The sequence below is a fragment of the Marmota flaviventris genome, chromosome X, assembly GCF_047511675.1.
Source record: "Marmota flaviventris isolate mMarFla1 chromosome X, mMarFla1.hap1, whole genome shotgun sequence".
Classification (NCBI taxonomy): domain Eukaryota; kingdom Metazoa; phylum Chordata; class Mammalia; order Rodentia; family Sciuridae; genus Marmota; species Marmota flaviventris.
The window spans coordinates 93,902,729-93,919,444 of NC_092518.1; the positions used below are offsets into that span (position 1 = coordinate 93,902,729).

General features: G+C 32.8%; 1 protein-coding gene across 3 annotated transcripts in view; it reads right to left on the reverse strand.

Annotated features, from left to right (window-relative positions):
• Window positions 1–16,716, reverse strand: part of Acsl4 (acyl-CoA synthetase long chain family member 4) — an 85,022-nt gene that overhangs the window by 50,046 nt on the left and 18,260 nt on the right. For all 3 annotated transcript variants that reach the window (XM_027930756.3, XM_027930752.3, XM_071606893.1), the window contains exon 2: window positions 6,037–6,086. The gene's annotated coding sequence lies outside the window, so the exon portion shown is untranslated. The remainder of the gene's footprint in view (window positions 1–6,036; window positions 6,087–16,716) is intronic.

Sequence of the window (16,716 nt, forward strand, 5' to 3'; positions counted from 1 at the left end):
TCTTCAAAGAGGGGCTGGGGATGTGGCTCAAGCGGTAGCGCGCTCGCCTGGCATGCGTGCTGCCTGGGGTTCGATCCTCAGCACCACATACAAACAAAGATGTTGTGTCCGCCGAAAACTAAAAAATAAATATTAAAAAATTCTCTCTCTCTCTCTCTCTCTCTCTCTCTCTCCCATCTCTCTTTAAAAAAAAATTAAAAAAAATCTTCAAAGAATTGCCAAATGATTCATTCAAAAGCTAAAGTTCTTACTGTGATCTACAAAAATACATTATCTTTCTGCTACGCATCAAGTTTCTTACCTCACCTCCTACTACTCTTTCCCCTGGCTCATTCTACAGCAGTTCTACTTGTCCCTTGATGTTCCTGGAACATATCAAAAATGATCTTGCCTTTGTACTTTCTATTCTCTCTGCCTGAAATGTTCTTCCAAGATATCTGTGTAAGTTATTCCCTTGCTTCTTTTTTGTCTTTAATCAAGTAACTTCTCAGAGGGGACTTCTTCAGTCACCCTCTTTGAAAACCAAACCTCTGACACTTCCTTTCTTGCTTTATTTTTCTCCTTAGCACTTTTCACTAATATATAATAGGTTTTATTTTTCATGAATAATGTCTATGCCCCCATTAGAACATAATCCCCATGAGGTAGAGAGTTTATAGTTTGCTGCTGAATCCTCAGTGACCAAAACAGTAACTCTATTGCGTTAGCTGTTCAATAGATTTGTTGAATAAGAAGGTACGTAGAATTTTCTGAAACTAAAAGTAAAAGCATATATAAGTACAATAATCTGTATGCACTTAACCTTATTTTAAAATATCATTTGTGGCCAGGTACAGTAGTATAGTACATGCCTATAATCCCAGCCTCTCCAGAGACTGAGGCAAGAGGATTTCAAGTTCAAAGCCAGTCTCAGCAGTTTTTAGCAAGGCCCTAAACAACTCAGCGAAACCCTGGCTCAAAATTTTAAAAATGATTTTTAAAACATGGGTCGGGGATGAGGCTCAGTGGTTAAGTGCTCCTGGATTCCAAGCAAGGTACTAAAAAATAAAAAAGATCATTTTTATGTGCCAACACTCTAGGAAATACTATGCTCTTATAATCCTACCAGTTAGAATAAATTTGAATATGTTATTGGTTGCTTAACAGAAAATACTAGGCTGGAAAAACCACCTATTGCACAGGGTAAAAGACGGGATTGAAAAGCACAAGGGTTACACAATTTTCACTCTGTGCTTTTTATTAATGCCTTTTACAAAGGTATGCTGTCCTTCCATACACAAAAAAAGTGATACTGCTGTCCCAATGTTAGAACATGAAGTCTGAGTTGTGCTTCCTTAAGATCCGGTAATGTATTTGTCTGGAAAAGGCATCATCTTCAGTCATGGGATAGTTAAGTGCTCCTGTTGAAGTTCTTAATGCCATATGAGAACCATAATCTTAACTACTGTTGAGTGTTTACTATGGGTGAGGTAGCGTGCTTTCCTTTAGATATATTAGATATATCTAATACATATTTTAGATATATTATCTCATTTAATCCTTCAAAGAAATACCCTCACTTTATAACAGATTCATAGAGATTAAGTAATTTCCCAAAGTAAGTACAGTGAGTAGGGATTTGGGCTCTGATTCTACTACCTGTGATCCTGGTCATACTAGAATAATTTAAATAGATAAGAATGAACTTTATGTATGAAGAAATCCTAGCAACAATTTTGAATATTGAACACTGATCTGTTCTACATCCTATGGCAATAACAGAGGTTAAGGTTGAAAAAAAAAAAAAAAAGTTCTCAAGATGTTTGGTGAATCCTAGAAGTTTTAGCGAAAAACCAGATATAATTTTTTTGTTCTATGGTCAAGTTTAATGATAAGTATTTCATTCCAGTTAATTCAAACACTCCGAGAAAAGTTAAACACAAAAAGCATTAGTGATACATTAAGCTCCAGTACACAAAGTAAACAAATACTACATAGTAATTAAATCTGAATTTAAAAGAAGAAATCATTTCCCCCAGAAGCATGTGGCACAACACCAATTTAATAGTGAAAAAACTAATATATTGAAGTCAATTAATGCCAAGATACTTTTCCAAAAGATTTAGAAAATGAACTAAACCAAGCAAAGATCAGTGCAATTGTCAAGTTGAAACACAGCAATGACAAATACACCTGGCTTTGACATTAACCTCTTATGAAAATGTTAAAAAATATCAATATGAAAATCAATTATTTCACTTAAGAAATCACATTTTTCAAGCCCCACATTATTTTAAGACTAATTTAAATACCAAAGAGAGATATTTTCCCTTCTAAAAAGAATTAGCTGTATCAACTAAGCATTAAACCAGAAAATAATTACAAAAGTTCCAAAAGATTTTAAAAAATAAGAATACCTGTTATGCTTTTAAAAGTCATATTTCTAAATAGATGTTGCATCACCAAGGCTTTTGTAAAGGGGTGGAGTGCTTTTATAAAAATCTTGTTTCACACACACACTACTAAAAACTTTCAAATGATTTTAAAATACACAAGAGAAAGCTCAAATACTATGTTTAAAAAGAATGGTTTAAAAAGAATGGTTATATTTGTTAAATGAAATCAAACCTTAAGGAGATATATTGCAATGTAATTGACTTTATACTTTAAACTTAGAAAATGTTAATATTTTAAGACATTAAAGGCATTAAGAGTAGCTAGCAGGATCTCTATCAGCCAGTCTGCAAGATGAATTAGCACATGAAATATATATATATTAGATGCCCCTCTTTAGTCTAAGTTAAAATTTTTATAAATAAGTCTAATCAATATGAAATAATTTGTACAATCAAACTTTAACCTTTTATTATAATTACTATATAGTAATTATAATAAATACATTTTAAAATTGATAAAAAGCAAAACAAAAACCTGAGATGAATATATAGATGCCCTTTAGAAACACATAGCACTCATGCCTAGTTATTTTGACTCAAAGCATATGACGACTCTGACTGATCTTTGGGTGCGTCTCTCACAAGATTAACCAAACCTGTTTACTTCATCACCTGGAGTGATATTAACTCCTGCAGTCTCCATCCTGCCAGTTTCTTCCCAGCTTTTCCCAGTAAAGAAAGCACCTCGGCAGCCATGTTGAAGATACTCTTTCAGGCTCTAGCATGAATTCCCTCCCATAATGCCTTAAGAGTATCTCTACCATGCATCAGATGTTTTTTCTAGGTCATAAATTGTCATACTTTGGATCCTATCTATACATGTTGAAATGAGGAGATCTAGGAGCCAATGTTGCTGCCTACACACTATACATACACTGTATATGATTATGAATCTACTGCTCATCTTAAGCAATCGAGATACAATTGATTTTTTAAATATGTAGATTTCTTACATTGGGAATTACTTGTATATAATTTACCCCCAAGCTCTAAGTAACATTGAATGTAAAATTTGCTGAAAAGTGGCACCTATTGACAAAGTATAATGTTATAATTTAACTTTATTAAACATCATGAAAAAGGGAGAAAAAACAAGTTCTGGGACTTAGGTATTTGGAGAGAAACATAAATAGCTCAATGCTACATAAGGGAACCAGATAACACAATGACAATTTCAAGATTTTACACCTTGCTGCTAAATGAAACTGCCCATCAACTCCATGGTGTGACTTTGATTTCATCTGTAAAATTTTTAATTTCCTGGGTGTTTTTCTCTGTCAGACACATTTATGATTTTAACATAAGATAATCAGAAATAGGTTACAGAACTTAACTTTTGAGTTAACTTATAATAAATGTGTTTTGTTTAAGTAACAGATACACAGCGTATATCTGCAGGTTATATATCCATCTCCTATCATCTGAAATATACAATTTGTACATTGTATATGCACATATACAAAGGCAACAGATAATTTTAAAAAGCCATTTTTATTCTTAACAAAGTAAATTGAGGGCTGTCAAATATAAGTGTACATTCAAAAATAATCTGGTAACTAGCAGTATTTCCCACAGGAATATCTTTGTGTCACAAGGATAATTTTGCAACTAGATTTTTTTTTTGGCCCCATGACCTGCCCTCCCCATTTTCTAGAGAAGAGGGCAGTTTAATATGTAGGCTATTTGCCAATGTTATTTCCCAGTCAGTAATTTATACTGCTAAAAGTTACACAACAATGTAATCGTAAGCCATTTCTTACAAAATGGCCAAGTCCGTCACTACAATTCAGCTGCATAACCATCCTAATATGAAACTGTAGCATGTTTTTGAAGGAGATCTCTCTCTTCTCAACAGTATTAAATATCTTATAAGTGAAACTAATGAAAGAACTCAAACTGATAAGTCTATTGAAGATTGAAATTGTATGGCCATTCCATCAACATCAACATTCACATATCAGAAGCTGATAAAGAAAAGAAGGGCTCATATACAAAAGACAATAGATAATTTTAAAAAGCCATGTTTATTCTTAACATTTCATTAAGGGTACGTCTGACATTGCAGAAATTAAAGAATTCTCAAATAAGAAGCCATACAAAACCAAATACAAGAAGCCATGGAAAATTACTTCTAAAGTTAATGTCTCCATGTTAGGGGCAAGAATGCATTCCATGCTGTTCTCTCTCTTTATATTCATTTGTTTACCTGATAAGGGAATTATTGATTTCTATTTTGAAACATATTTGGGGGGAGCTGAGACAAAGCTATGATAATTGAAGAGAATTCTTCAAAGTGCTGCAGGATACTATCTGTAAATTCTTAAACACAATTGATCAGATATTTTGCCAATGCTTAGATATATAAGAACATTAAATCTTTTTAATTTGTTTGTGCTCAGAAATAAAAAAAAATGTTATTGGTCCATAAAAGCTACTATATCTTCTATTTGACGTTCATAAGCTATTAAAATGAAAGCAATTCCCAAAAGACCAGAAATACTAGAGAGGCAGCATCAGATATAGGGTTTTGGTTTTGGTTCAGGAACTATTGAGCTATAAGGCCTGTAACAAAGTAAATAACCTCTCAATGCCTACTTCTTCATCTGTAAAATGAGAAAGTTGGCTTCAAATTTTAAGATATCAAAGACAATTTAAATTTTTAAAAATAAAATAGTGAAAAGAAAAGATACAGAGCTGTCAATTTTTTGCCAGATATGGACATTTAAAAAAGACTCCTACCATTTACTATCACCATCATTTCATTAAATAAAAAAGAACGTTTACTCTCAAAAATTAGAAATACATATCCTATAAGAAGCAGCAATCCTTTAAATGAAAAATGTTTTGATTTTTTAAAAAACTAATGATCTGCTGTCCTTTTCCTCATTTCACCTCAAATAAGTAAAAACTTTTTCATTAGATAGCCACTTGTCTAAAAATCAGTATTTGGGAACCACTGGACTAGGCAATTTTCAAAGTCCAAGGCTCCAATACTATGATTTTAAGTTTAGGTGTTCTGTTATATTTATTTTACTCATATCATGGGCTAGAGTAGAGACCTCAGTGAAGGACATTGCCAATACTTAAATTTATGAAGATCAGAAATAAACTTAAATTAGTTTGAAAAATATCCAGTAATTAGAAATAAGCTTTAATTTATTGGGGCAAGTATAAATTGCTACAGATTTGACTTCACCAATAATAATGAACCACTGATTGTGTGTTTACTCTCAAGCCAATTTTACAGATGAGAAAACTGAAGCAATGGGAAGGCAAGCAACTTGCCAAAGACACATAGCTTGTACACCTCAGCAGTCAAAATTGAAATTCCAATCTGAGACTTCTTTCTAGGTATGACTCAAAGAAAAAGAATTTATTTGGAATTTAGTTACTACTTGCTCTTTTATAAGTGAGTGGCAAATGGTTTAAATCTTAGAAGTTGCACAGGGTAAAATATTTTCCTATTTTATTTTCCCAAGTATTGCATTTTAAACACCATCATAGGTAAAAAGTATCAAGATGTCAGTTAGTATTGTCCCTTAATTTTCTCAAAAAGTTGATACAATTACACATCTGGAACTTCTGAACAACACATACTTACAGATTTCCTCTTTTCCTTTTAGGAACACGTATGTCTTCTGTGATTTCAATCTGCAGTAAGAGACAACATTTATGAGTATAGTGACATGAGAAATGAATCCTGTAAAAGTCAAGTGCTATTTCACATTACCTATGCACTGTAACCTATGTAAGCCAGGTACCAAAGGAAAAATAAGAAACTGTTCTTAATATCTTTCTTTGTATCTTTGATTCCCCACTGTCAGACAATACCAAGTTCAGAGATGAAAGACAACATGTGACCATAGCAAGTTATTCAATCTACCAAGACAGACTATCCCTCCTCCTAAATACCTGGAGATGTCTAGCTGTTTCCATCAAAACTTGAGTAAATATTTTCCTTTAAACAATGCAAATATAAACACAGCCCTGGTCTAAATAGAAAACTAAAGATATTTTCATCTTTCCTCAATTTATAAATAGATGATTTTTTTAAAAAAAAATTGTTTTAGTTGTTGAGGGACCTTTTATTTTATTCATTTATTTATATGCCGTGCTGAGAATCAGACCCAGTGCCTCACACATGCTAGGCAAGTGCTCTACCACTGAGCCACAACCCCAACCTTTTGTGATGAAAAGTCTGAAGATCAGTTTTGTGGTTGAGGATTAATCTTTTTTAGACAATGCAGTAGAATATTAGTTACCATCTAAACACTAATCATTCAGTAATTTAGTAAAATAAGACCCTTCATTAATTTCATATTGCTAACTTACATTTCAACACCACAGGAGTGTCTGGGCATATGATGCCATGATTCTAAAAAACTGAAGATTTTATTCCATCCATTATCACTCACTACTACTTGCATATAATTATGTTGTGAGAATAATCCTTCAAGTATTTTTAATCTAGATATCCCAATGGAAGTCATAACAACAAATATCCACATATCTGTAATCATCATACTAACCAACTAGTATTAACTGGAATTTTCTCCTTTGGTACCATTAGAAAGATAATGGAAAGAATGATTTGTGTCCAGATCTATCACTAAAATAACAGGTGATGCCTTTTGTTCTGTTTAACAGAATTACTTTCAACCTCAAGTTAATATCCACCATCTACATTTTGGGAAATAGTATCAGCACATTTGCTTTTGCTTTCATATATTTACTAGAATAAATGCTATCTCATATTTTAAAAAGTATAAGTCTGAACACAAATGGTTAAGACTACTGATAAACAGAAGGTAGGCTATTTAAGATTTTCTTATTTTTCTCCCATTTACTCTAATATGAAGGATGGGGAATCCTGAATATATATATTAAAGTCCAAAGAGCTCATGAGGTAACAGTTGTAAGAGAAAAAACTTCATAGTTGTATATGCAAATTATATATTACTTCCACAGATAATCCTGATAATTGAAAAATGACCAAAAAAAACCCACTCTTCTGTAAAGCATTTAAAGATCTGTAAGTGATGGGAGGCTGGGGGCAGGGAGGAGGGAGGGAAATACCTACAACTATCTACTAGTTTATTACATTTGGAAAATAATTCCATCAATAAAAATTTGCAGAGGATAGTCAAAACTTGACCCTTGACACTAGAGAAGTTGTGGAGGATGCTCAAGTGTCAGAAAACTCTTCCAACTGCATGAGAGGACCAGTTTCAACCTAGTCACATACAATTTCATGGGCCCAAATCAGCTGGGCAACAAGAAGCAACTCTAAGAGGTTGTTTAATGCAAACAATGATAAAGCCCAGCATAGTGACACATGCCTATAATCCCAAGGACTCCAGAGGCTGAGGCAGGAGGATTCCAAGTTCAAGGCCAGCCTTAGCAATTTAGCAAGACCCTATCTCAAAATAAAAATCTTAAAAAGGGCCAGGACTGTAGCCCAGTGGTAGAACATTCATGAACACGTCTCTGGGTTCAATCCCCAGTACCAAAAGATGGTAAAATGTTTCTTGATGCCTATAACCTTAAAGGTCATTTCCTTTTTAAAAAGAAAGAGGGGTTTGGGGTACAGTAGCCCATGCCTATAATCCCAACATCTCAGGAGGCTGAGGCAGGAAGATCACAAGTTCAAAGCTAGCCTCGACAATTTAGCAAGACCCTAAGCAACTCAGTGAGACCCTGTCTCTAAATAAAAAATAAAAAGGTCTGGGGATATGGCTCAGTAGTTAAGTGCCTCTGGGTTCAATCTCCAGTATGGAGAAAAAAAAAAAAAGATAGAGGGTTTGAGGGTGTAACTCGTGGAAGAGCATGCACTTAGCATGTGAGCCCTCCTGAGTTCCATCTCCAAAATTCTCACTCTACCACCTGCTGCCGGAAGGAAGGAAGGAAGGAAGGAAGGGAGGGAGGGAGGAATGGAAGGGAAGGGAAGGGAAGGGAAAAAGAAGAAGAAAAAGGAATGAAAGTAATCTTTCTTTTTTTTAATACTTTTTTTTGTGTGTGTGTGGTGCTGGGGATTGAACCCAGGGCCTTGTGCATGGGAGGCAGGCCCTCTACCAACTGAGCTATATCCCCAGCCCTGAAAGTAATCTTTCTAAGCTAGCCTAAAGGAGTTTTTCTATACTACAGAGAAATTGGCCCTGCACTCTCCTCTCTTCCAGCCTCCCTCCTACAAAACCACACTGTCATTTACAGTCTTTCTATTAAAATAAATTGAAGAAATAATTTAATATAAAAGAACTAAGCATATTACCACCATGCAAGTTCTAGTTATACATGATCAGGGACAGTGATAATTTGGCTAAAATTATAATACAAACTTTATTCAGACTTTTCACTTTTTTTTTTACTTTTTTTGGTGATATATGGAAGGTGGAAAGACTGAGCTAAGAGAATTTTTAACAAACTAAAGTGTTGGATAAAGTTTATTTCTATTTAATAATAACCTGGTAGCATGAAAAAAGATAATAGAGCATTGAAATTTTATCATCTTACAAAATTAGGGAAGAAGGCAACACTGAGAAAGGCCAAGTCACCAGGGACCAAAACAATATTCATGCAACTAATGAGAGTAAAAAATGATTTTAAAAAAGCAAACAGTAATACATATACAAGGCAGTGTTGTTTAATTTCAGACAACCCTCATATTTTGGGACAGACTTAAAAACAAACCACTAATGTGTTTGGTTATGCCCTTTCTGTAAATAAGTTAGTCTGTTAGCCAATATTTTGAAAACCTTCTTCCAAAAGTAAAGTAAATACTAAACTTGTGATAGCATCTGTTGGAAATACTTCAAGCATGATGAATTGTCCTCTGGTAGTTAATGTCTCAGGGCAAATCTTAGTTTAAAATGAAACATTTCAGAAAAGAGTGGAAAAATATTAAGAAACTTTCACATAATATTCAAATCTGAAAATAGATTTTGGCAAGTCCTCTTTAAAGCAATTTCCTAAGCAATGATCTTATATAGGTTTTATTTTAGAGAAGTATCTATAATATATAAACTGGCAAATACTTATGGGTAAAAACTGTCATAGTGGAATGAAATTCAAAGTTTAATAGAACTATCAAGAAATAATATAACAGTAAATATGATTCCATTATACCATACCTATGTTTGAGTGTTATGAATTCAGAAAAATTAGCAGCATGAACACCAAATATTTAGGCAAGTTACTGCTGTGTGGTGATTACAAGTTAATTTTATATACTTTAATATTTTTACACATTTATATATTCCAAAATTTTCAGAAATAAAAAGTGTGTACTTACAATTAAATATTAAATTACAAAGGAACAAAAAATGTCTCACTTAAAACATGACTTCATAATTATCCTATGCAAACTCTTAGAGGGTACTGCTCAGACTTTAAGCTATGAAAGAATCTTTTCTTTCCCCTTGAGAACATTTATGTGTATAAGTGTTCCTGGAAACTGAAATGATCATAAGATTGTGGTTCGCTTGATTCATAAATATTAAAATATATTAATAAAATATTAAAACTGAAGTATAACTACCAAAAAATTATTGTGTACAGTATAAAAACTATAGAAATAATTCTAGACTGTAATAGACTAGAATGCTGTTTCATGGAAAAGCTAGAAACTTTTTTTTAAAAAAGAGTTTTAAAGCCAGGTACAGTGGTGCATATCTGTAATCCAGGAGGCTTTGGAGGACAAAGCAACTTAGTGAGCCCTTGTCTCAAAATACAAAATAAAAAGGTCTGGGGAAGTAGCTCAAGGATAAAGCACTGTAGGTTCAATCCCAGTACTGCAAAAATAAATAAACAAACAGACAAACAAGTAGAGTTTTAATATTTATCCAAACATTACAAAATATATTAAATAAAGGGAAAGTACCTGTTTTATTTGATTAGAAATAAATTTGTCAAGTAAACTTGAATCCTTTTTTCTAAGCATCTTAATTACACATACACAATTTCAAAGCAAAAATTAAGTCATATTATCATATAATCAAATCATACACATTTGAAACTTGCTTTAAAAAAATACAACTCTCTTACATGTCTTTCCATTTCAGAGAACACAGATACACCATTTATCAGTTCTGTGGTATTCTACTGTATGACCATATCTCCATTAAGTCTAACCAATATTTTCTATTGGTGGACATTTTGGGTTTGTCTGATTTCACATTGTCAGAAATATAACAATGAGCATATTTATCAACACATTTATGCCAGTGCCACTATAGTATATATTTCTAGCAGAACTACTCAGTCAAAAGGATATGATCTTTAAATGTTTATTCTGTTAAAAAACTTCCTTCCAGGCCTAGAAATAGTGATACCCCAGTGGCAATGAGCATATCCAGCAACTGGATCTTGATTTTCCAAATAATATTTCCCAGTAAAAGGAATAAGAAGGCTGGGGATATAGCTCAGTTGGTAGAATGCTTGCCTCATATGCACAAGGCCCTGAGTTCAATCCCCAGCACCAAAAAAAAAGGAGCAAGAGCTCTTTGGAGTAGTCAATTCCAGAGACAGGGAGGGGGAAAATGCAATATGAGCCTGGTATAGTCTGGTGCCAGAAAAAAAAGTGCTTAAAAAAAAAAAGAAACATGTCAAAAAGTCACAGGGGCCAAACCTAATGGTAAAAACTGATACAATTTGGGCAACAAAATAATGATAATATTAGATTATATCCCAAAGAATAAGATAATATTCATAATTCCTAGTCCTATAAATAAATGATTGGCTAAATAAACAAATGAGGCAAAAGGGACAAATCTTCCTTACATAAGAATTCTAATTAATAAATGTAGAAGAAATAAAAGAAATAGAAAATCTCCATCAGAACATCACAGGAATAATTGCTACAAGAAAAAATTAAAAACAGTGAATGATAACAATGGTGAGCAAAAGTTAATAGTTGAAATTGGATACTGCATAGTTTCAAAGTATCTCCCCCAAGTATTTTATTATTGTTTTAATAAAATATAATATAAATATTAGTATCACTTTGTTGCAAAGGGAAAAATAGTAACTTTTTTTTTTTTGGAAAAACACATTGACACCATCTTAAGCAGGAAATCAAAGCTACCATCACCAGTTAGTTATAAGGGACATCAACATTATGCAAACTTTGGCAGGATGCACTAAGAAGAGCACAATAATATTTTGGTTGTATTCTTGCTCAAATTTCATAATCTCAGGCCTGGGGTTGTGGCTCTGCGGTAGAACCCTCACCTGGCATGCATGAAACCCTGGGTTCAATCCTCAGCACTACATAAAAAAATAAATAAGTGAAATAAAGGTATTCTGTCCAACTACAACTAAAAATAAATATTAAAAAAAATTCATAATCTCAGCCAAGTTATGAAAAATACCAAGAAAAACCCAAGTTGGGGACATTCTACAAATACTCTTCAAAATTGTCAAGGTTATGAAAGACAGAGACTGAGGAACTATCATGGACTAAAGAGACTAGGGAGACAAATAATGCAAGGTGGGACCCTGGACTAGATACTGGAACTGAAAAGGGACATGAATGTAAACACTGGTGGGACTTGAACAAAATCTGTAGTTAAATTAATAGTATTGTACAACATTAACAGTATCATTACATAAAATGTAAAGATTAGAGGAAGGTAAGTGAAGGGTCAGAGAAATGGTGTGCTATTTTAAAAACTCTAGTAAAAATCTAAACTTTATTTCAAAAATGAAAAACTGTTCTCAGAAAAAGAACACACTATTTTACATTACTGCCAGCAGCATATTAATGTGCATATTTCCTCACATCTGCTCCAACACTGGATTAAACAGCATGTTCGATGCCTAATACATTTTTATTTAAAATTTTTCACTTTTATTCAATGACTATCCAAAAATATTTCACTATATCTAAATTTCTCATATTAGGATCTTGCTCAAGACCTTTGCCAATTTTTCCATTTAATTATTCGTTGTTTTGTTGATTCATTAAGAGCACTTTGTATATAAAGGAAATAAGCCCTTTTAAATACTGCAAATATTTTCCCAGCATAGCTTTTCTCTTCATTTTGCATGTTTCTTTGGGACAAATAAAGCTTAGTAAGTTTTAAGTAGTAAAACGTAACTCCTTTCTAGCTTCTGGGTCATATACTAACTTCAAGTTATAAAACTATTCTCTCGTATTTTCTGAATATATGATTACCAGGTCAAAGATTTTTTATGGGATGTGGGTGGTAAGGTGAAGGTAGGAGGAAAGTCTATTGATATATACCAGAAATTACTTTGCAGAAAGGTTGTACCTATTTATACTCCCATCAGTACCACTGACTATTTTACTATGAAATATTTTTATTATTTTAATAGACAAAAATATCTACTTTGCCTATACTCTACCCCAAAGAAACCATTTATTGCCTTTAAAACTATGTCATATTCACATTCTCTGAAGTTCTCTTTCTTCATGCCCTTTTTTAAATCCAGAATTCTGCTTAAAATCCATCTTTTCTGGGACACCTTCACTAATACCTTAAGCTAAAATTTCTGACCTTCTTTGAACTCCTAATGATTCTAATTAGTTCTTAAATTGTATTATATTACCTTGTATTATGACTTTCTCTTAATCGCTTATCTAAAACTGTAAGTTCATTTGGGGGATGACTGTGTCTTATTATCTCTATACCCATTTTTTCTTGTAAATAGTATCAAATATTTCATGGAACAAATAACACTGGTCAGAATATACAGCTGGTTTATCATTTGTTTTATCACAGTTCATATCTACCTTTCACTTCATTTGTAACTTTTTAAGCTAGAATATTTTTCAGGTTTTCAAATCAATAGATATTTTTGGAAACCTCTTGTAAGTACAGTTATATTGTAGACAAAAAGCTACCACTGTTATATTTTAGAATAATGATAATCTATTGTAGACAAGCAAAATTCTTAGTTCTGCTCAAAAATCTACATATTAATCTTTTGAGCACTAGAAGGACAGTAATGTGAGTACATGTAGGTAAGTATAAGTCTATAAAAAAGGCAATATTTCTTTGCATAGTTAAATCTGCAGTACTGATAGTTTCACTTTGCCAGTTTTGAAGCAATGCTTGTTTATATATTAGACCCATGTTTTCATCTAAGCTCAATGACAGTCTAATTTGAATGCCAAAACATTCAACCCTAGCAAATAATTCCATTAGCACTCATTTTGTTACATAACTTCTCCATTAATTAGTATAGAGATAGACATAGACCTATCAAGTGCCTACTATGAGTGCCAAACTTCACCTGGGATGGGAAAATAAACAGCATGCAGTCAAATTCCACTACTTCCTAACAAAGTTTAACTAACAAACTAACAGAGTTTCAGAGCCAAAATAAGCATAAAAGTGAAGTAATGATGTCATTAACATCAATAAGTCATGCTTTTAAGGTCCATCTAAGACATAATTTGACTATTCTGAAACAACAACTAGGAGAAAATTTTCAATAGACGAAAATTGCTTCCACAGTGATAATTCTTGACTCAGGGGATCAAGAAACTTATAATAGTGATTTTTAAATATTCTTGACAAATAAAATGCATAATGGTAAACACTAAACTTACCAAATCTCTCCCTTTCAAGTTTATTCAGGAAGTGTGTTGATACGAGTAAATCTGAATTTCCAAGGCTTTCATTAAAATATTAGAGACCTGAATAATACTTTAAGGAAATGCTTGCCACTTTAGTGATCTTGACCAGGAAGAATTCCTATAACAATCATGACTTCCCACATAATTTGTATAATTTTGGCCAGAAGTTATGCTTTGTTTTTAAAAGTCATAAAACATGAATATTAATAAGTATATATACAGAAATGATGAATATAATGAGCGGCAAATATTTATGGCATAATAACTTTTGGGGGAAAAAATCACATTTTCCCCTATAAATTATACAAAAAAAAGGAAAGATATACATTTTTAAAAACATAGACTCCTAGAATTAAAACATAACCTGATTCAATGATTCTCAAACTATTACCTAGGGCTGAAAGTTCCTTACAGTTCTATTATGTGAAATATCACATCTCTACTTTTTATTTCTGCCATGAACAATTTTATTTACTAAAATAGCATGGGCTGGGAATATAGTTCAGTTGGTAGAGTGCTTGCCTTGTATGCACAAGGCCGTGGGTTCGATAGCCAGCACACACACACATACACCAAAAAAAAAAGCAATGCACTGAGGTTCCATCAGAACTATTGCCAATTAAAAATAAATTACTCAGGCTGGGGATGTGGCTCAAGCAGTAGTACGCTCGCCTGGCATGTGCAGGGCACTGGGTTCAATTCTCAGCACCACATAAAAATAAAGATGTTGTATCCACCAAAAACTGAAAAATAACTATTAAAAATTCTCTCTCTTTCTCTCTCTCTCTTTAAAAATAAATAAATAATTAACTCGATCCTGTCAAAAGTACATAAAAAGGAACTTTATATAATAAAGTGTTGACAGAGTGGGAATTGGTACGTGTTTTATAGAAAGCAATATGTGTTAAGAGCTTTTTAAGTCATAACCTGCTAATTTCACTTCCTACTTCTAGGAATATCCTCAGGAAATAACGAGACACATACACAAAAAACATAGGGAATAATCATCACTGTGGTATAGATAACAGGAAAATTAGGAGCAATCTCAAATCCCCAAAAGGAGATTGGCAAGATAATGATGCACCATTATCAAAGATTATTTAAGGATATGAGAAAACATGGAAGATACATGAAGTGAAATTTATTTAAGATGAAACTGAAGATACAATATCAATTTTCTCAGATTTATATGGGCTATAATTCAAAATGTCTATGAGTTGTAGAATTATAGGTGACTTTTAGTTTATATTTGTTCTACATTTTTAAAAACTTCTACAAAAATGTTAGTTTCATCAATTAATAACAAAGTAAAAAATATAGCATCAGGTTTTCAATCTCTTCTAGTATATGTATGTGTGTGTTGATAAGTGATCATGAATATGGCTCAAAAGATGTTTGGCCCTACTCTGGAGGTAAAGTGACACCAAAAGTTGACTTAAACTGTACTGAGGAAAGTAGATTACTTAGTTTTTAAACTAGACTCAAAGTAAAACAATGTGTGCAGCTAAATAAAATGATGTTTATTTTTTCTTATATAACTACAAAGTTAAATGATTCTGAAGGCTAAGCACCCTTGCTGTCTCCTATAACAAAATGTGACTAACAAATATTAATAAATATTAGTAAGAGATGGGCAATATCAAAAAGCCAGACAATCATGAATCATGAAGGGTTCCACATGTAGATAAAATTATAATTTCTGAAAGACAAAAATTTCACTTATCCTATTCAAACAAACAGGAACTCAAATGGAGGATGATATTGGTATAAGATTAAATAGATACTGCCCCATTATACTCACATGCTTTTATCTCATAATGAAAAAGTTTTCAGCTGACCAGAATTAGTCTCCTACAGGGTATGAAGCCTAACCCTAGAGAAGGTATCTCAAGCAAAAAGGACCAAATAAGTATAACTCCTTAAACGCCTGTCATAGTTATACCCAGACTGTTGCTTTCCACATTGATGATCAGAGGATCTATGAAAGGAGGAGATTTAGAAGTGAACTCTGTCACTCCTTTCTTGTTTACAACATGGTCTCTGGGAACAAAAACTCAAAACTTCAGAGGATATCATCTAAGATGGTCCTGCTTCAGAAATTCTAATCAACTATGATATCACATTACAAATGTGTACCAGCTGACTTCATAATGAAGGGGAATGGAGAAAAGGCTGAATCATTTCTTTTCCTCAACATTTTCATTTCAAAATGTTTTGGGAAACAGTAAAGTTATCATTAAGTAATCTTATTTCTTGTAAGGCCTACACATTTATGAATGTGTCCTGCAATAGCTTCAACAGGGCCTAGCAACATGGATTTCACAACACTAAGTATCATTAAAAAGAATACAGGGCTGGAGATGTGGCTCAAGCAGTAACGGCGCTCGCCTGGCATGCACAGGGCGCTGGGTTCGATCCTCAGCACCACATACAAATAAAATAAAGATGTTGTGTCCACCAAAAACTGAAAAATAAATATTAAAAAATATTCTCTCTCTCTCTCTCTCCCTCCCTCCCCCCTCCCTCTTTAAAAAACAGAATTATACAATAATATCTTTATTTAAAACTTACTGCTTTTAAATTTAAAAAAAAATAAAAATTAGAGTCAAAAAAATTAATGCTTTTACTCCAAAGTAAAGGGAAATTGCTCTGTGGATGATGGTTAACTCAACTGCATTGAGC